Source organism: Hemitrygon akajei, chromosome 1 (assembly GCF_048418815.1).
Source record: "Hemitrygon akajei chromosome 1, sHemAka1.3, whole genome shotgun sequence".
Classification (NCBI taxonomy): Eukaryota; Metazoa; Chordata; class Chondrichthyes; order Myliobatiformes; family Dasyatidae; genus Hemitrygon; species Hemitrygon akajei.
This window is the reverse complement of record NC_133124.1, coordinates 6,701,364-6,723,922: the sequence shown is the minus strand read 5'-3', so window position 1 is coordinate 6,723,922 and position 22,559 is coordinate 6,701,364.

Below are 22,559 nucleotides of genomic sequence, written 5' to 3'. Positions count from 1 at the left end.
GTTTCCTCTCCTGTCGGTGCTGCCCTCCAGTGTTGGATTGGTGGAATTTTGCTGGCTAGATTGCTGGGAACCATTAATTTGCAGGACTTATCACTCAGGGTCTTGGGCTAAAAGTGTGTTTTCTTAGCTGACTATGGTTTTTCCCCTTTCTTTTAATTTTGAATGCGCATGTATATTTTTTGCTCCTTGGCCCCAGGGGAACACTGTCTCATTTGGCTGTATCCATGTATGGTTTAAATGACAATTTGGTTTACTGTGTTGCTAATCCATCAAGTTTAATAACTGCTGAACTGATGATTGTGTATTTTATTAATTATTCATAAATTTGTTCAACAGTTGAAATCTAATTCATAGTCTGAAACAATCAGGCGCGGTTCACCCAGTTGAAAAAAAATTGTTTAGATTTTACAACTGGGGAGGTTAAATGAAGTGGATAATTAGATCAGGAATACTGCAATCCATTTACTTGCAGTACTGTACAAAAGTCTTAGGCACATATATAAACACAAAGTACACTGCAAATGCTGTGGTCAAATAAACACGTACAAACAAGCTGAATGAACTCAGCAGGTCAGGCAGCATCCATTGATGCTGCCACACAAAAAAAAATTTCATGACATATGTGAGTGATGATAACCCTGATTCTGATATGGGTCTTTATTGTAGACTGAGAGTGGGAAGGAGGCAGGGAGAGGGGTATCATTGTTTGGAAAAGAGAAAAGGAGCAGGAAGCACCAGAGAGACATTCTGTAATGATCAATAAACCAATTGTTTGGAATCAAATAACCTTGCCTGTTGTCTGCACTCATACCATACCCTGCCTCTGGCACTCCTCCTCCACTACCTGTCCCACCGTGCTCCACATTAACAAATACATTACTGAGCAAGAGTCTTAGTCATTCTAGCTATATATATACACACACACATGTGTGTGTATGTTTTAGTCTTTTGCACAGTACTGTAGGTTACTGGAAAGTTGACTGATCCTGTGTTCCAAAAATCTGAATCAATTCAGAATTGGAGAGTGCTTTAGGCAAAAGCAAGAAATAAAATTCAAGTTGATTCTAACTAGGAGAACAGAAAATTGATCAAAGAAAGCAGAAAATACGGATAGAGCAGTATGAAGTAACATGCAATAAGTGCTGCAGGAACTCAGCCGGTCAGGCAGCATCTATGGAAAGGAATAAACAGTCTGTTTTCGGCTGAGACCGTTCATCAGCTCCGGAAAGGAAAGGGGGAAGAAGGTAGGGGAAAGGGTACAAGCTAGAAGGTGATAGGTGAAACCAAGTGGGGGGTATAAAGTGAGAAGCTGAGAGGTGATATGTGGAAGTGGTAAAGAGCTGAAGAAGAAAGAATCATAGGAGAGGAGAGTGGACCATAAGAGAAAGGGAAGAAGAAGGGACACCAGAGGAAGGTAATGTATATGAAATAAAATTTTAAATAATTAAATAAATAGAGCCTAAAAAAGGTAATGTTCATGAGTTGGTTCATTGTCTATTCAGAAATCTGATGATGACGGGGGTGGGGGAAGAAGCTGTTCTGAAAATGATTTCAGGCTGTAATCGTGCTCGGAAGAAACGATGAAGCCTGTAGCCGAAGCAGAGTTTTTTTAATGAAAGCAAGCTTGTGCTTTCCTAGTCATTGTGCAGGACTCACATTAGTGGACTTCTGCATTTTAGTTTGGACACCTTTTAGTGGACCGCCATGATGTTGAAGAGAGACTGATGGTAAACATATCAATATTTGGTGGCTCATTAGACAAAGATTTAATATTTAGTTTATGCTGGATTTTACTCTATAGGAGTTCATGCCCTGTCTTGATATGACAGACCAAATGATAAGTTTCATATTATTCCATAGGCCAGGACAGAATCTGTCATATCTTTAATTAGCCTTGGATTGAAATAATACCATCTACTTCCCTGTTTTATGTTTGGAAGTGAACTTGTTTCAAAACTGAGCTTTGCTTTTAATACAGTCAAGGATTTTAATTCCACCCGTAATTTGATCTGCTTTGCTCTGTTACTTCAGACCTGTCAGCTACGCATTAATTGATTTTGACTGGATGTTATCCCTACTCCTGGATCTAGAGTTGCAGGAGTACTTTTTAATGTTTGCTCTCAGTGACCCACAGGACGTAAACTGTCTGGAAATTATTGGCAAAATATATCAAAAGGTCTTATAACCAAATACGGGAAGTTTGGTGTGATCTGTACTTTTTCTGATGGTAATTCAGTTTATTACATTGTGCTTTGTTAAATACTTTAAGAGCCAACCTGCTGCTTTAGTTTCTTTGATCCATCGATGCTGGGTGCTTCCAAAAATTACTTTGTACAGTTTTCAAGGTATCAATGCAAAGCAGCCTTAAATCTTTGAACTTGTGGCTTTCTAGACAGACCACGTTCCGTTAAATCTTCTTGTCTGTCTTTTATTACATTGCGTCTACTGGCTGTGTTTCTAATGCCAGCAAACACTGCATATCTGTACATATTTTTAAACACCTCAGTGAATTGAGTCCTTACTAAAACTTTTAAGTTACAATAGTTAAGCAAATGTGATTATTTTGCAGGTGTTACAATTCTCTCCTTTGGTATGACTCCAATATGTGCTTCAACTGTAATTTCCCTCTTTGGCAAGAGGTATAGTTTTGCTTTCTAGATCTTTCTAAATGTCACAACCCAAGCAATGAACACAGGTACCCATTTCCTTTCAAAAAATGTCTTTATACTTTCAATAGTGGATGAAATTTCAAAGTTTGTTTCAAAGGTGTTTTGAGAAGAAGTTGCCTGAAGTTTCAACTAAAATCAGAAATGCTGGTAACTTCCTTCTGGTGCCCCTCTTCCATGGTCCTATCAGATTCCTCCTTCCTCAGCCCCTTACCTTTGCAGCATGCCCAGATGGATGGAGAACTGCTCTTTCTCAAGCTTATGTTAGACCTCCTTGTTACAGTGCAGATGGCCAGAAATCTATTAGTAGTTTCATTGATTTGTACAGTTATCATGGGAGTGCAAAGGGAAATAAAAGTGATAAGTGAAGCAGACTTAATGGGCCAAATGGCCTATTTATGCTCCTATATTTTATATGCTGATTTCTCTGACCATGAGGGAGATTAAATTTCTGGCTAAATGGTGCACAACAACAACCTCTCTCAACATCAGCAAAACCAATGAACTGATTATCTGTGATTCTTGAAAGATCATTACTATTGCCTCCATGATCTCTTCAGCCACCTCTTTCAGAACTCTGGGGTTTACACCATCTGGTCCAGGAGACCTATCTACCTTCCGGCCTTTCAGTTTCCCAAGAAACTTCTCTCTAGTTATGGTAACTTCACACACTTCATGCCCCCAACACCTGGAACTTCCATCATCCTGCTAGTGTCTTCCTTAGTCAAGACTGATGCAAAATACTCATTCAATTCGTCCACTATTTCCTTGTCCCCCATTACTACCTCTCCAGCATAGTTTTCCAGTGGTCCAATATCCACTCGACTCTCTTTTACACTTTATGTATCTGAATAAACTTTTGGTATCCTCGTTAATATTATTGGCTAGCTTACTTTCGGATTCCTTCTTTATCTTGATGACTTTTTTTAGTTGCCTTCTAATCTTTGCTCTATTATAGACACAGAAAACCGACAGCACAATACAGGCCCTTCGGCCCACAAAATTGTGCTGAACATGTCCCTGCCTTAGAAATTACTAGGGTTACCCACAGCCCTCTGTTTTTCTAAGCTCCATGTACCTATCCAAAAGTCTCTTAAAAGACCCTATCATATCCACCTCCACCACCATTGCCAGCAGCCCATTCCACGCACTCACCACTCTCTGCGTAAAAAACCTACTCCCCACTACCTTAAAACTGTACCCTTTTGTGGCAACCATTTCAGCCCTGGGAAAAAGCCTCTGACTATCCACACAATCAATGCCTCTCATCATCTTATACACCTCCATCAGGTCACCTCTCATCCTCTGTCGCTCCAAGGAGAAAAGGCCAAGTTCACCCAACCTATTCTCATAAGGCATGCTCCCTAATCCAGGCAACATTCTTGTAAATCTCCTCTGCACCCTTTCTATGGTTTCTGCATCCTTCCTGTAGTGAGGCGACCAGAACTGAGCACAGTACTCCAAGCAGTTTCTGACCAGGGTCCTATATAGCTGCAACATTACCTCTCGGCTCCTTAATTATATGCCCTCTCTTTGGCTTTGACTTCTCTTGTTAGCCATGGTTGCATCATCTTTCCTTTAGAATACTTGTTCCGCTTTGGGAAGTATATCTCCCATGGCTTCCAGAAATTCCAGCCATAGCTGCTCAGCTGTCATCCCTGCCAGTATTCTTTTCCAATCAATTCTGGCCAGCTCCTTTCTTAAAGTCTCTGTAATTCGCTTTACTTCACTGTAATACTGATACATCTGACTTTAGCTTCTCCTTTGGAAATTTCAGGGTGAATTTGATCATTTATGATCACTTGCCCTTAAGAGTTCTTTTACTTTAAGCTCTCTAATCAATTCTGGTTCATTGCACAACACCCAATCCAGAATAGCCAATCCCCAAGTGGGCTCAACCATGAGCTGGTCTAAAAAGCCATCTTGCAGAAACTCAAGAAATACCCCCCCCCCCCCCCCCCACCCGGAATCCAACACCAACCTGATTTTCCCAATCTACCTGCATATTGAAATCCCCCAAGACTATTATAACATTGTCCTTTTGGCATGCATTTTCTATTTCCTGTTATAATTTGTAAGCCACATCCTTACTACTGTTTGGGGATCTGCATACAACTCCCATCAAAGTCTTTTTACCTTTGTTGCTCTTTAGCTCTATTCAGAATGATTCAACAACCTCTGACCCTATGTCACCTTTTTCTAATAATTTGATTTCATTTTTTTACCAACAGAGCAACTCCTCTGCCTGTCCTTTCAATACAACATGTATCCTGGACATTGAGCTCCCAGCTATAATCTTTCAGCCATCACTCCTGCTAATCTGCAACTGCGCTCAAACTTTTGATTCCTAACTTTGTCTGATTATATCTAAACAAGAGGATAAATAATTGATGTGGGGCGGGGGGGGGGGGAGGAAACGTTAAAGTGATTAATATGGCAAGTTTCCTAGAAATATTTTCTTTCCAGTTTGATAAAGAATTATCAGGAAACGTAACAATTGGAACTGCATTACCTTCACAGACAAAAGAGGCAACAGTAATCAGAGTTTGTGCAGTAATCAAAAAGTTGAGAAACAGAATGCAAATAAATACAATGTCAAAGTAAATTTATTATCAAAATATACAGTTTGGTGCAAAAGCCTTAGACTCATACTCAATATCACTAGGATGTAAACTGTGCTGTACATTATACTGTAAATTTTTATGTATTGCACTGTACTGTTGCTGCAAAAAAATCAATGACAAATATGAGTGATGATAAACTTGATTCTGAAATGGGACTCTATTGTAGACTGAGAGTGGGAAGGGGGCAGTGAGAAGTTAATCATGGTTAAGAAAAGGGGAAGGGGATGGAGCGGGAAACACCAGAGAGACATTCTGTAATGATCAATAAACCAATGACTTTGCCTGGTGTCTCAGGGCTGAATATGTCTGTATCCACACCAACATTCACTGCCCCTGGAACTCATCTGCCACCTGTCCCATACCCTTCCCATGGTGCCCCACCCTCACTATTCCCAACTTATTTTGCTCCTGCCCAATTTACCAAGTGACTCTCTGCTCCAAGTTGACAAGTATAGTACTGTGCAAAAGTCTTAGACACACACATATATATATAGATAGATAGATAGATAGGGAGATAGAGAGAGAGCCCAAGAGTTTTGCACAGTATGACCATTTCTTGCAGGCATTTACCAGAAAATGAAATACAATAGAATTTATGATGAACTATGCATAATGACTGACAGACAACCTATGTGCAAAAGAAAGCATATTGAGATAATAGAAACATGTATAAATTAATAATACCGAGAACATGAGTTGTAGAATCCTTGAAAGGAGAGAAGGCAGGAGTTTTGGACTGAAAGGAAAATTGGAACAGCCATAATGACATGGTGGGGCAAATTCTGCTCCTATGGCTTACGGACTAATCCACAGATGCCATGTGAGGAGCTCTGATGAATTGGTGTTTAGACTGATGGGCAAGACTGATCACAGCATTGCTAGTCCACAAAAGGAGGCATCGCAAGTGAGCCCAATTCGTTAGTAATGAGAATGAATGATTCTGGATGTTTACTTTGCATTCCTAATTGAGGTGTATTCTTAAGCCCCATTGGGCTTAGGCCAATGACATGAGCTCACCCGAGTCCTCTGACCTGGAAGAGTCTTTCAAATTGTTCCCAGGTGTTGTACATTTATGTGTCTTCTAGATAGAAGATCCTTCCTTTCCCAGGGATAATGTCTCTCTAGAGCTTCTCTTGGCATTTCTGTAGCTCTGGAAATTTACAGGATGTGGTTGCTAGAAACATAGAAAACCAACAGCACAATACAGGCCCTTCGGCCCACAAAGCTGTGCTGAACATGTCCCTACCTTAGAACTACCGAGGCTTTACCCATAGCCCTCTATTTTTCTAAGCTCCATGTACCTATCTAAAAGTCTCTTAAAAGACCCTATCGTATCCACCTCCACCACCATTGCCGGCAGCCCATTCCACGCACTTACCACTCTCTGCATAAAAAAACTTACCCCTGACAACTCCTCTGTACCTACTCCTAAGCACCTTAAACCTGTGCCCTCTTGTGGCAGCCATTTCAGCCCTGGGAAAAAGCCTCTGACTATCCACATGATCAATGCCTCTCATCATCTTGAACACCTCTATCAGATCACCTCTCATCCTCCTTTCCAGAATCTGTCTCCTTATCTGCTCCTTGATGTCCCTGTTACTATTGGATGGTCTATAAAAAACACCCAGTAGAGTTATTGACCCCTTCCTATGCCTAACTTCCATCCACAGAGACTCCGTAGACAACTCCTCCATGACTTGCTCCTTTTCTGTAGCCGTGACACTATCTCTGATCAACAGTACCACGCCCCTACCTCTTTTGCCTCCCTCCCTATCCTTTCTGAAACATCTAAAACCCGGCACTTGAAGTAACCATTCCTGCCCCTGCACCATCCAAGTCTCTGTAATGGCCACAACATCATAGCTCCAAGTGCTGATCCACGCTCTAAGCTCATCTGCTTTGTTCATGATACTCTTCGCATTAAAACAGACACATCTCAAACCATCGGTCTGAGTGTGTCCCTTCTCTATCACCTGCCTATCCTCCCTTTCACACTGTCTCCAAGTTTTCTCTATTTGTGAGCCAACTGCCTCTTCCTCCATCTCTTCAGTTCGGTTCCCACCCCTCAGCAACTCTAGTTTAAACTCTCCCTGATAGCTTTTGTAAACCTCTTCGCCAGGATATTGGTCCCCCTGGGATTCAAGTGCAACCCATCCTTTTTGTACTGGTCACACCAGAAGAGGTCCCAATGATCCAGAGATCTGAATCTTTGCCCCCTGCTCCAATCCCTCAGCCATGTATTTAACCCCTACCTCATTCTACTGCTATACTAACTGTCACGTGGCACAGGCAGTAATCCTGAGATTACTACCTTTGTGGTCCTGCTTCTCAACTTCTTTCCTCACTCCCTGTAGTCTGTTTCAGGACCTCCTCCCTTTTCCTACGTACGTCTTTGGTACCGATATGTACCACGACCTCTGGCTATTCTCCTTCCCACTTCAAGATATCATGGATGTGATCAGAAACATCCTGGACCCTGGCACTTGGGAGGCAAACTACTATCTGTGTTTCTTTCCTGCATCCATAGAATCACCTGTCTGACCCCCTAACTATAGAGTCCCCTATCACTGATGCCATCCTCTTCCTTTCCCTACCCTTCTGAGCCACAGGGCCAGACTCTGTGCCAGAGACACGACTACTGTTGCTTTCCCCAGGTAGGCTGTTCTCCCCCCACCCCAACAGTTCTCAAGCAGGAACACTTATTGTTAAGGGGGACAGCCACTGGGGTACTCTCTAGTACCTGCTTCTTGCCCTTCCCTCTCCTGACTGTTACCCACTTCTCTGTCTCCTGTGGTCCCGGGGTGACCACCTGCCTATAGCTCCTCTCTATCACCTCCTCTCTCTCCCTGACCAGACAAAGGTCATCGAGCTGCATCTCCAGTTCCCTAATGCAGTCCCTAACGAGCTGCAGCTCGACACACCTGGTACAGATGTGATCGTCCGGGAGGCTGGAAGACTCCAGGACCTCCCACATCTGACACACCAAACACAGAACACCGGCCTCACACACATTCTTTCTGTCTTTATTTTAAACAGATAACCTACCTCGCCTAAGGCACAAACTAACGGAGATGGGAGTAGACTCTCACATGGTGGATTGGATAGTGGACTACTTGACAGATAGACCTCAGTATGTGCGGTTGGGAGACTGTAGGTCTGACACGGTGGTCAGCAGCACAGGAGCGCCGCAGGGAACCATACTCTCTCCGGTCCTGTTCACCCTGTACACATCAGACTTCCAATATAACTCGGAGTCCTGCCATGTGCAGAAGTTCGCTGATGACACGGCCATAGTGGGGTGTGTCAGGAATGGACAGGAGGAGGAGTATAGGAAACTGATACAGGACTTTGTGATATGGTGCAACTCAAACTACCTGCGTCTCAATATCACCAAGACCAAGGAGATGGTGGTGGACTTTAGGAGATCTAGGCCTCATATGGAGCCAGTGATCATTAATGGAGAATGTGTGGAGCAGGTTAAGACCTACAAGTATCTGGGAGTACAGTTAGACAAGAAGCTACACTGGACTGCCAACACAGATGCCTTGTGCAGGAAGGCACAGAGTCAACTGTACTTCCTTAGAAGGTTGGCGTCATTCAATGTCTGTAGTGAGATGCTGAAGATGTTCTATAGGTCAGTTGTGGAGAGCGCCCTCTTCTTTGTGGTGGCGTGTTGGGGAGGAAGCATTAAGAAGAGGGACGCCTCACGTCTTAATAAGCTGGTAAGGAAGGCGGGCTCTGTCGTGGGCAAATTACTGGAGAGTTTAACATCGGTAGCTGAGCGAAGGGCGCTGAGTAGGCTACGGTCAATTATGGAAAACTCTGAACATCCTCTACATAGCACCATCCAGAGACAGAGAAGCAGTTTCAGCGACAGGTTACTATCGATGCAATGCTCCTCAGACAGGATGAAGAGGTCAATACTCCCCAATGCCATTAGGCTTTACAATTCTACCGCCAGGACTTAAGAACTTTTTAAAAGCTATTATTAATGCTTTTTGAGATAGTGATTTAGATGCATATCATATTTTTTACTGAGTTAAGTATTGTATGTAATTAGTTTTGATACAACAAGTGTATGGGACGTTGGAAAAAAAAAGTTGAATTTCCCCATGGGGATGAATAAAGTATCTATCTATCTATCTATCATCTATCTATCTAAGTCTTCCGACTCTGTCTCCCTCTACTCTCACACCCGCTCTGTAAATCTGTCTTACTTTTAAAATTTTCCCGCTGTTCTCACTGGCCAATCTCCACGCACTTGCTCAGTCATGCCCTGTTCAACCCGTTGACAAAACAACCCTCCTCCTTTCACAGTTGGGCTTGGGACCGTCCATGGTGGAGCTTCACTGAGGGATGTGAAGCTGGATACATCCTGATTGCAATCAGATGAACCGGCCTGGACTTGCAACACAAATGACGTATCCCATTTTAGTGTTTGCAAATTACATGAACCAAAAGAGAGGTCAAATAAAAATTGCACAAACCTTTCAGTCTTCTGAAAAGAAGATATCATGAGAGTAGGGAAGTAATTTCATCTTTAAATTTCAATCAACAATACACACATTTTTATTCTTCTAAAACCATCACCACTTACTTTTGCATCCTGTAATCCTGCTGTAACTCACTTTTTTATTAGTGATCATATCCTGGGTTATTTTGTAATATTAATTTTTATTCAGTTTTAGGACTGGGCATAGCAAGACTAGCTTACAAGATTACCCTTGACTCCTTGAGTTGCTGGAGTCATTTGGGGGGTGGGGGGTGGTTAGGTGCTCCCAAAGTGTGGTCGAATAAGGGGTTTAGTGATAGTGATGCATTGGTGCAATATACTTTCACATTTAAACGATGTGCACCCTCAAGGGCAACTTGGCAGTTGGTGACTAGTGGTGTTCCGCAGGGGTCGGTGTTGGGACCCCAACTCTTTACAATCTATATTAATGATTTGGAGAAAGGGACTAAGTGCAACGTATCGAAGTTTGCTGATGACACAAAGATGGGAGGGAGTGTAAGGAGTGCGGAGGACATTGAAACCCTGCAGGGGGACATAGATAGGCTGAGTGATTGGGCAGACATTTGGCAGATGAAATATAATACTGACAAGTGTGAGGTCTTGCACTTTGGCAGGAAAAATAATAGAGCAAGTTATTATCTAAATGGAGAGAAACTGGAAAGTGCTTCTGTGCAAAGGGATCTGGGGGTCCTGGTGCAGGAAACACAAAAAGTTAGTATGCAAGTGCAGCAGGTGGTCAAGAAGGCCAATGGAATGCTGGCTTTATTGCTAGGGGGATGGAGTACTAGGACAGGGAGGTCTTACTGCAGTTGTACCGGGTATTGGTGAGACCACACCTGGAGTACTGCGTGCAGTTCTGGTGTCCATATTTAAGAAAGGACATACTGGCTCTCGAGGCAGTGCAGAGAAGGTTCACTAGGTTATTTCCGGGGATGGGTGGGTTGATGTATGATGAGAGGTTGAGTAGATTGGGACTCTACTCATTGGAGTTCCGAAGAATGAGAGGCGATCTTATTGAAACATATAAGATTGTGAAGGGGCTTGATCGGGTGGATGCGGGGAGAATGTTCCCAATGATGGGTGAAACTAGGACTAGGGGGCATAATCTTAAAATAAGGGGATGCCGTTCCAGGACTGAGATGCGGAGAAATTTCTTCACTCAGAGGGTAGTGGGACTGTGGAATTTACTGCCCCAGAGAGCTGTGGAAGCTACTACACTCAATAAATTCAAAACGGAGATGGACATTTTCCTGGATAAAAATGGCATTAGGGGATACGGTGAGCGAGCAGGTAAGTGGACATGAGGCTAGGTTTAGATCAGCCATGTGATCTCCTGGATCAGTTTTCGATAGCCTGGATGGGTTGGAGAGGAATTTTCCAGATTTTTTCTCCTCAATTGGCAACTCGGTTTTTTTTCCCCGGGTGATCACATGGGTTTGGGCGGGATGAATAATAAAATAAAATGGGCGGCATTGTGCCCTGTTGGTTAGCACTGTTGCCTTGTGGGATTCGGTGAAAACTAGAGTTAAGATTGAATCAGCCATGATCTTGTTGAATGGCGGAGCAGGCTTGAGGGGCTGTTTGGCCTACTCCTGCTCCTATGTCTTATGTTCTTATGTAACTTGCAGGTGGTGGTGTCGCTCTGCCCTTGTGCTTGGTGGATTTGGGAGGAGTATGGAAGGCCATGGTCCAGGTACAAGTTGATAGAACGAGGCAGATTAAAGGTCCAGTACAGCTAGATGGGCCGAAGGGCCTGTTTCTGTGGAGTAGAGTATCTAAGGAAAGATGTGCTGTCCCTGGAGAAGGTTCAGTTAATTTTACTTGCCACTATTAGCCTACGTCTGTGTTGGATCAAGGTGTAGAATTGTTATTTACCTTGTAGTTTTGTTGTAGTTATAATTTTCCTTATGCTTGTTTGTATTTTTATATAATCACGTATATATGTGTATAATTATTCATAGTTTTTCTGTAGCAGCTGTCAGGTAATAGGTTAATTGTTATCACTGGATCGTTGTTATCTTTTCAGTCCAAACAAGTTTTTGTAGGGATGAATATGACTTGGTTCTCTTCTTTCTTTGATCTCCTCTACTGTATTTTCTTTGTTTTATTTTCTCTGTTCTCTTTCTTTGATCTCTTTGTTCTTTTTTTAATCTGTTTTCTTTGAATTCTTCTCTTCTTTGATCCTTTCTTTCTTTCTTTCTTTCTTTGTTCTTTGTTCTTGTAACACTGAGCACTTCTTGGCTGTAACCATGAAGTTTATGCTCTTGACTTCTGAACATCATTAGGATCCAACATCTGATTATTGCAACATTGATTCTCCTGAAGTTTCCAAAGCCTCATGGTTTGAATTAGTTAAAGGAAATCATTACATAAGCTAATTCATGGTAAAACAGTGACAATAAATATTAAAGCCTTAAATCATATCCAAATGACATTTACGTTTAACTGATTCAAATTTATTGAAGATAGCTTATTGGGAAAAAATATGAAGATTTATATTATCAGTAGATTTTTAAAAAAGGAATGTTTCTTAATTGGCAAATGTATATTCTTCATTAGAGTATTGTTCCTATGAAATCAAAATATGTAGTTACATCATGATATTTTTGTTTCATTTCCTCTCAACTAGAACACAAACTATAAGTTCCTGTGCTGTTTCATTGCTTTTGTTAAATAGTGAACCTATCTGCACAATTCCCTAGACAAAAATGTTACACTATTAATTTATTATGTTCTAAATAGCTGTGATTCATTTTGAATTGACCAAAGGGGTGACATGGTAGTTTAGCAGTTAGTTTAATGCTTCACACCATGAGGGGTAAGATCAGGGTTCGATTCCTGCCATTGTCTGCAAGGAGTTTATACCTTCTCGTCGTGACTGCATGGGTTTCCTCCCATGTTCCAAAGATGTACAGTTAGGGTTAATAAGTTGTGGGCATGCTGTGTTGGCACTAGAAACATAGTGACATTTGTAGATTGCTCCCAAAACATCTCAGCCTGTGTTGGCCATAGACAAACTACACCACATTTCACTGAATGTTTAGACGTACATCAAGCCAATCTTTAAAGTAAATCTCCAAGGCGTGGCACACTGCTGGCTTCCAATTTCAGGTGGTGCTGCTTATTCCTACTAGGCACCTGATGTAATCCTCCACAGACTGAAGTACAGCTTCTATCCCACTGTTTTCGGACCCTTGAATGGATCTCTTTTATAATAAAATGGACCCTTGGCCTCACAATCTACCTCATTATGATTTTGCACTTAATTGTTTACCTGAACAGCACTTCCTCTGTAATTGTTACACTTTATTTTTCATTGTTTTTAAAAATGTATTCTATCTCAATGCACTGCGTAATGATTTGATCTGTATGAACAGTAGGCAAGACAAGCTTTTCACTGTATCTCGGTATATTGTGATACAGTTAAAAGCTAGTCTTGCCTACTGTTTCCATTTGTTATTGAAACTGGTTCATTATTATCTCAGTATATTCTGATAATAATAAACCAATTTCAATAACAAATGGAACTGCATCCATCAAGACAGAAAACTGGTCTCCAGACAATTACTCTGCAGTTACAAAACTATTGAACGGTTTTGATAGTATGACGGATGTGAGGTCAAGTGGACAATCTATCTTGTTATGTCCTTGCACCTATTGTCAACCAGGACTGCACTTTCTCTGTAACCATATAACAATTACAGCACGGAAACAGGCCATCTCGGCCCTTCTAGTCCGTACCGAACGCTTACTCTCACCTAATTCCACCAATCCGCACTCAGCCCATAACCCTCCATTCCTTTCCTGTCCATATACCTATCCAATTTATTTTTAAATGACAATATCGAGCCTGCCTCTACCACTTCTTCCACTTTATTCTGCATTGTTATTGTATTACCTGTACCTTTTTGTGAAGACTGAGGCAAGTCTATCTCCACCCCTCCATCCTCATCACATTCTACAGGGGTTGTATTGAGAGCATCCTGAACAGCTGCATCACTGCCTGGTTCGGAAATTGCACCATCTTGGATCACAAGACCCTGCAGCGGATAGTGAGGTCAGCTGAGAAGATCATCAGGGTCTCTCTTCCTGCCAACACGGACATTTACACTACATGCTGCATCCACAAAGGAAACAGCATTATGAAGGACCCCATGCACCCCTCATACAATCTCTTCTCCCTCCTGCCATCTGGGAAAAGGCTCCAAAGCATTTGGGCTCTCATGACCAGACTATGTAACAGTTTCTTCCCCCAAGCTATCAGACTCCTCAATACCCAGAGCCTGGACTGACACCTTGCCCTACTGTCCTATTTATTATTTATTGTAATGCCTGCACTGTTTTTGTGCACTTTATGCAGTCCTGTGTTGGTCTGTAGTCTAGTGTAGCTTTCTCTGTGTTTTTTTTTATTACGTAGTTCAGTCTAGTTTTTGTACTGTGTCATGTAAACCATGGTCCTGAAAAACGTTGTCTCATTTTTACTATGTACTGTACCAGCAGTTATGGTTGAAATGACAATAAAAGATGACGACTTGAACATAAATGATTGGGTCTGTTTGAACAGTATGCAAGACAAGTTTTTCACTCTACATGTGACAATAATAAACTAACAACAATAAACTGATACCAACAGCGGAAGAAGCATGACTCAGTTTCCTGCATTTGCAATAAAGCTTTGACATTTGGTGATGTCTCACCTGATATCAGCACAGGTACAACACAGGAGCGTGTGCTTAGACCCCTAATCTACTCACTTCACATTCATGACTGTGAGGCTAAGCACAGTGCCAGTGCTGTATTTACGTTTGTTGATGACACCACTGACATTGGCCGAATCAAAAGTGGTGATGAATCAACACACAGGAGGGGATTGAAAATCTGGCTGAGTGGTGCCATAGCAACCTCTCACTCAGTGTCAGCAAGACCCAGGGATGATCATTGAAATCAGCAACAGGAAACCAGAGGTCCATGAGCCAGTCCTCACTGGAGGATCAAAGGTGGAGAGAGTCAGTACTTTCAATTACTTGGTATTATCATAGAATAAAACCCTAGAAAACCTGCAGCACAATACAGGCCCTTTGGCACACAAAGTTGTGCTGAACATGTCCCTACCTTAGAAGGGTTACCCATAGCCCTCTATTTCACTAAGCTCCATGTGCCTATCCAGGAGTCTCTTAAAAGACCCTATTGTACCCGCCTCTACCACTGTTGCCAGCAGCCCATTCCACACACTCACCACTCTCTGAGTAAAAAACTTACCCCTGACATCTTCTCTGTACCTACTCCCCAGCACCTTAAACCTGTGTCCTCTTGTGGCAACCATTTCAGCCCTGGGACAAAGCCTCTGACTATCCACACGATCAATGCCTCTCATCTTCTTATACGCCTCAATCAGGTCACCTCTCATCCTCCGTCACTCCAAGGAGAAAAGGCTGAGTTCACTCAATCTATTTTCATAAGGCATGCCCCCCCCCAATCCAGGCAACATTCTTGTAAATCTCCTCTGCACCCTTTCTATGGTTTCCACGTCCTTCCTGTAGTGAGGTGACCAGAACTGAGCACAGTACTCCAAGTGGAGTCTGACCAGGGTCCTGTATAGCTGCAACATTACCTGTCCGCTCCTAAATTCAATTCCATGATTGATGAAGACCAACGCCTTCTTAAACACAGAGTCAACCTGTGCAGCTGCTTTGAGTATCTTATGGACTTGGCCCCCAAGATCCCTGTGATCCTTCACACTGCCAAGAGTCTTACCATTAATATTATATTCTGCCATCATATATGACCTACCAAAATGAACCACTTCATACTTATCTGGGTTGAACTCCATCTGCCACTTCTCAGCCCAGCTTTGCATCCTATCAATGTCCCGCTGTGACCTCTGACAGCCCTCCACACTATCCACAACACCTCCAACCTTTGTGTCGTCAGCAAATTTACTAATCAAGTACAGCCTCTCCTCTTGTAGGCTTGTCTACATATTGTATCAAGAAACCTTCTTGAACACACCTAACAAACTCCAGAGAATCTGTTCTGAGTCCAGTACATGAGTGCCTTTACAAAGTGATGCACTATAAATAACTCTAGGAGACTGGAAGTGAACTTTTATTAACAGCGAAAATGGAGCACGTCCAGACATGGTTTACCACACAAAGAAAGCACAGCAGAGCCTCGACTGTCTTAGAAGTTTGCAAACATTCAGCATGACATCTAAAACTATGATAAACATCTATGTAGTGGATAGTATATTGACTGGTTTGATCACAGCGTGGTATGGAAACAGCCCAGAGTACGTGACAGGAAAAGTGGATACGGCCCAGTCGATCACACGGCCCTCTCCACCACTGAGCACATCTCCATGGAGCACTGTCGCAGGAAAGCAGCATCCATCACCAAGGACCCCACACCATCCAGGCTACGCTCTCTTCTCACTACTGCCATCAGCAGAAAGGTACAGGAGCCTCAGGACTCACACCTCACACCTCAGGGTTCCAGAATATTTACAGCCCTCAAACATCAAGCTCTTGAAAAGAGGCCATAAGACCTCATGTCAGAATTAGGCTATTCAACCAATCAGGTCTGTTCCCCCATTTCATAATGTCTGATTTATTATCCCTCTCAACCCCATTCTCCTGTTTTCTCCCCATAACCTTTGATGCCGACTAATCAAGAAATGATCAACCTCCGCTTTAAACATACCCAATTACTTGACCTCCACAGCTGTCTGTGGCAATGTTCCCACAGATTCATTGGGTTTCAATGAGATCCCTCCCACTCATTCTTCTAAAGCCCAATGAGTACTGGCCCAGAGCCACCATACACATATCACATGTTAACCCTTTCATTCCCAGAATCATTCTTGTGAACCTCCTCTGGTCCCTCGGCAATACTAGTACATCTTTTCTGAGATTAATGGCCTAAAATGGCTTACAATACTCCATATGCAATCTGACCAATATCGTGTAAAGTTTCAACATTACATCCTTGCTTTTATATTCTAGTCCCCCTGAAATGAATGCTAACTTTGCATTTGCCTTCCTCGCCAGTTAATCTTTAGGAAAGTCCCTTTGCATATCTGATATTTGAATTTTTTTAGAAAATCGTTTAGAAAACCATTTATGCCTTTATTTCTTCTACCAAAGTGCATGACCATACACTTCCTGACACTGTATTCCATCTGCCACTTCTATGCCCGTTCTCCTAATCTGTCTAAGTCCTATAGCGCCTCTACTTCCTCAACACTACCTGCCCCTCCACGTATTGTCATATTGTCTGCAAACTTGGCCTGAAAGCCATCAATCAGCCATCGAAATCATTGATACATAATGTAAAAAGAATCAGTTTCAACACCCACCCCTGTGGAACCCCACTAGTCTCCAGCAGCTAACCATAAAAAGGCCTTCTTTATTCCCACTCTTTACCTCCTGCCAGTCAGCCACTGCTTTATCCATTCCAGTAACTTCCCTGCTATACCATGGGTTCTTACCTTGTTAAGCAGCCTCATGTGTGGCACCTTGTCAAAGGCTTTCTGAAAATCCAAGTAAACAACGTCCATTGATTCTCCTTTGTCTATGCTGCTTATTATTTCTTCAAAGGATTCCAACAGATTTGTCAGGGAAGATTTCCCCTTTAGGAAACTATGCTGACATTGGCTGTTTTATTACGTGCCTCCAAACAACCCTAAATTTCAGTACAAAATGTACAAATCACATTCAAAACAACACCTGCTAAAAAATCCATTTGAAAACATCAGAGAAGTCTTAAGTAGTACTTCACAGACAAAAGAATCTGCAGATACTGGAAATCCCAGCAACACACACAAAATGCTGGAAGAACTCAGCAGGCCAGGCAGCATCTAAGCAAAAAGGTACAGTCAATGTTTTGGACGCATCTCAGCCCGAAACATCCAGCAGCTAATGTCTCCCAATAATTTGAACAACATTGCCCACTTAAATTCCAGCAGAACTACCTGCACCTGTAGAGATGTAAATAAACAGAAAAGCCACCCTGCCTCCAGTTAACCCTGGGCAGATCAAAACAGGAAACTGCCGAGGACTGTCCCAACCATCAGAGGAAAACTTCCAGTAAAAGATGCAAGAGTTCCTAAATCAAGGATGCAAAGATTAATTGTAGCAGAATTCAATACACTCTTAACTCCAATTTGTAAACTTAGACAGTCTGCTTTTAATTTCCTTATTTAAATGAGAGGTTCTGCATTTTCATTTTGACTGTATTTTTTAAATTTTGATGCCAGTTTTCTTTAGTTGCAGTATTTTCCTTTTAATGGAGCCAGCTGGCTACCGTGTAAGTACAAGGGGCTGCCTTCAGTTCTCAAATTTTGACTTGTGTTCACTGTTTCTTGCAGAACAGTCACCCTTCAGAGTGACCCAAAAGTTTACAGAGCTGGAAAGACAGGACATGGAAATAAAATTCATATGCGTGATAGAATAGCCCAGAGTCATTTGGGCTACTGAAGCAGATGATACTGTTATATACAATAATTGTTGAAATACACTCAGTAGCCACGTTCTTAAGTACCTCCTGTAACTCATAAAGTGGAAATTGAGCTTATTTTGTGGTCTTTCGCTGCCGTAGCTCATCTACTTCGAGGTTTGACATGATGTACTTTCAGAGACGCTCTTCTGCACACCACTGTTGTAGCACATAGTTATTTGAGCTACTGTTGCCTTCTTGTCAGCTTGAACCAGTCTGGCCATTCTCCTCTGACCTCTCTCGTTTACAAGGCATTTTTTCCCTACAGAACAGACACTCACTGGATTTTTGTTTTGTTTTTCACACCATTCTCTATAAACTCTAGAAAATACAGGAGATGAGCAATTTCTGAGATACTCAAACTACCCCATCTGACACCAACAATCATTCTGAGATACTCAAACTGCTGTGTCTGTGCAACTACATAGCAGTTAAAGAAAAACACACATACGAGAGATGGCTTTAGCATTGCAGTAAGAGAGAGAGAGAGAGAGAGAGAGAGAGAAAGAGAGATCAATGCACATGTGTAGACAACAGATCACACTTAGTATTAAGAAGAGTCATTGCTCCAAAAGAAATAGATCCATACATTACACAAACCACATGTCTGGCAACAGAAATGGTTAAACATGAATTGAAAGAAAGCCAAGCTCGGACACCAATGGTCCCAAGCCCAGATGTAAAAGGAGGAAGGTTGGACATGAGATTAGCAATGGCATCCTGTAAAAACCTACGGGATGCCAACATCAAACTCCAAAGAACCTGGGAGAGGGAAGATCTTTGCCTAGAAGACATATGAAATTGTGTGGTGAGAGCCACTAGTCTTTGGAAGCCACAGGGATGATCAACCTTCTATGACTCATAACCACCACCAGACTGGCTCCATTTTCATGGAAGACATAATTGACAATAAGCAAACTGGATTAACAGAAGTAAGATAATGGTAATGAATGAAGTAAGTTGTAACAAATAAAACTTGAGGATTTCAATCCACTGTACTAAAATATAGTTGGTGGAATTGCAAATATACCATTCATAACCTTTTTAAATTGTGCTGTTCAGGGAATTGTACCTTTGATTGGAAAATTGTAAATGTCATTGTTTTGGAAGATTGGCACAGAAAGAACAGGCTACTGCGGGCATGATAATTTAATTTGTGGGGGAGGCAGCAAGAACTATCATTAGGGATGGAGAAAACAAGCAGGAATTTAAAAAAACTATCTCAACATGGTTTGTTTAAGGCAATAAGTCATTACTGACAAACTTAGTCAAATATCTTGAGTTATGTTATGAAAAGTGTGTGGACTTGTGCAGACATTCACTGGGAGAAACGAGAGTGCATAACATGGGAGGTTGAAACTAATAGTGCCCTTAGCACAGCGGTTCCCAACCCCTTGTTTAATGGTATTGCTCCATAGTATCAAAAGGTTGGGAACCCCTGCCTTAGGACAACAAAACATTCCAACAGAATCTATAATAAACCAGCTGGCCAAAATGTGCGAATTAGGTTTTAATAAATACTATATTCTTGAGGAGGAAATTAAGTCAAAGGGATTGAGGAAAGCCACACTTTTCTGGTCAGCTTGATGAACAGTCAATCAAATTCAGCAATGATGAAGCTGGAAAATAAGCAAACCTGTTGTAGTGTTGGAATAGATTAGAAAGAGAGAGAAGTCATAAGCACAAAAGATTCTGCAGATGCTGGAAATCTAGAGCACCACACACAATGCTGGAGGAACTCATCTACATTGAGCAATTCTGAGTCATCATTTTAGGCCAAGGCCCTTCATCAGCACTCAAGAGATGGAAGCATACTGTAGTGTTGTAGGAAAATGGGTGAGGATTTAAAATTGGCATTACTTAACTCTGAGCTGATGCATGCCAACAGGAACAGAGATAACTGGTGCAAATTTGATTTTAGATTATCTAAGATCTACAGAGGGTAAAAGCTGACAGTTTTGTTTTTAAATAATTGAGATCAGAAGTAGCAAAGGCAGTAAAGTCAGGGTAGCATTGGTCATGAAAGTAATGTATTCTGCTTTAAGAGATTTGACAAATAGTTGTCTCTTAAAGAGTGTGGTGAAGTTCAGAGCTCAAGGTAAAACAATCAAAAGGAATTGGATTGAGATGACCTGTTACTCCCACAGTTTCTGTACATTCTCAGCTGTGTTGGTTGTTGGCACGAACAACAAATTTCACTTTATGTTTTAATGTACAGTACTGTGCAAAGGTTTTAGACACATAAATATTGCCAGGGTGCCTTAGACTTTTGCACAGAGCTGTAGTACTGCCACAAGAAAAAACAAATTTCATGACATCTGTAAATGACGATAAATCTGATTCTGATATGGGTCTCTATTGTAGACCGAGAGTGGGAAGGAGGCAGGGAGAGTGGGAACCGTGGTTGGGAAAAAGGGTAGGAAGAGAAGAGTTAGTGCCCCTCCCTCCCCTTCCCCCTCTCTCCCCTCACCTTCCCCTCCACTTCCACCTCCAGTTTACTACATCCTCTCATCCCATTCCCTCCCCCCAACCACCCCTCCCCTCCTCTTCCCCCTCTCCCCTCCAACTTGCCACTCCCTCCCCTCATCTTCCTTGTCCCTTCCCCCTCCCTCCCCTCCTCCTCTCTCCCTTCTCCCGCCCTCTCCCTCCCCATCCCCACACCCCATCCCCTCGCTCCCCTCCAGCTTGCCACTCCCTCCCCTCATCTTCCCCGTCCCCTCCCCTTCCTTCTCTCTCCCTTCACCCTTTCTCATTCCCCACTCCCTCTCTCCCATTGCCCTCCCTGGCTCCCCTTCCACCTCTCTCCTCTCCCCACACCCTCCCGTCTCCCCTCACCCCTCCTCCAATCCCTTGCCCTTCCTCTCCCCTCCCCTTCCCTCTCCCCTCATCTTCCCTCCTATCTTTCCTTCCTCCTCCCCTCTCTCCTTTCTCTTCCCCTCCTCCCTCTCCCCTTCCCAACAACCCTCCCCCTGAAATGTCGACTATTTATTCATTTCCACAGATTCTGGCTGACCTGCCGAGTTCCTCCAGCATTTTGTTTGTCGTTCATGCCTACTCCTTCGCCATTTTATTTCGGTTCTAGCTTCAGAATTGAATTGCTTAGTGCTTCACCAAGTAGTCAAGAAAGTGGATAACGGCAGCGGTTGCTATAGCTACAGAACAGTAATTATCCAAGTAGGATGTTCTTCGTGTGATGTTAGTAATTCAATGCAAAAAAAACCCCTGGACTTTTGAAGTGTCGTTGGCTACGAAAGTAAAGTTTATGTTTTAAAAGGGTGAAATTGCAATGCGTTTTATGAAGCGTTGGTCAGTGAGGGGCAAATCCCTACACAGGTGGTCGCTATCAAATTGCCCACGTGATCACCCCGCGGTTTTTATTTCAGCGGGAAGATCCGCACTTCAGCAGTTTCCCTGAAAGACATTGTTTTTGCTGCTGGTCGTTACGAGTTCTCTGTTGCAGTCCCAGGGGTCAAGGTTACCGGTTACTCCATGCCGAACATCCTGTTTATCGTGCAGCAACACTTTTGTTTAGATTTGAGAGCATCATATCCAATTCGGTTTTGCAAAACATATACAGTGAAAATGTTCTAAAGGAAACGGCTGTAATGAACGGTGCGGCAACTTCAGTCACGATCCCTGTCCTGTGAGGGTGGAATAGTTGGAGGTATTTAAAATGACTTAACGGGAAAGCACCTTAGAACGTGTTTGTTTAGCAGCAGTGAGAGGCTATTTAACAGTTCCCAGACTGTCTCGTTAGCCCCGGAAAACCCCTAATATACTTTAAGGTACAAATTTCGTGCTAGTTAAAAGTTACATTGACACATGTAGGCAGGAAGGAAACTTGCATTTGAAGAGCTTTGGACATTATTTGTCCGAGCGTGTCAGACAAACAAACACTGAGCACCAGAACTTTGACTATTCCGTGAGTCTGTCGGTAATTAATAATTTCTGGGTTTTTTTTTAATCAAGAGCAGAAAAACGAGTGGAAAGGCGAATAGCTCTGTTTTTAGCAGAACGCGCTTTTACGATAATCTCAAGCTTCACTTGCCCCGTCTTTGGGATGTTCCCGCTGAATATGGACTCACTTTTAAGGACTAATCATCTCATGTTTTTGATACTCATTTACTACGATTATTCCTTTATTTTTGCATTTGAGCAATAAGTTGCCTTCTACACGCGGGTTGAACGCCCAAGTTGTGGTCTTTCATTGATTCTGCTATGGATATTATTATATAGATTTATTGAGGATGCCCACAAAACAAC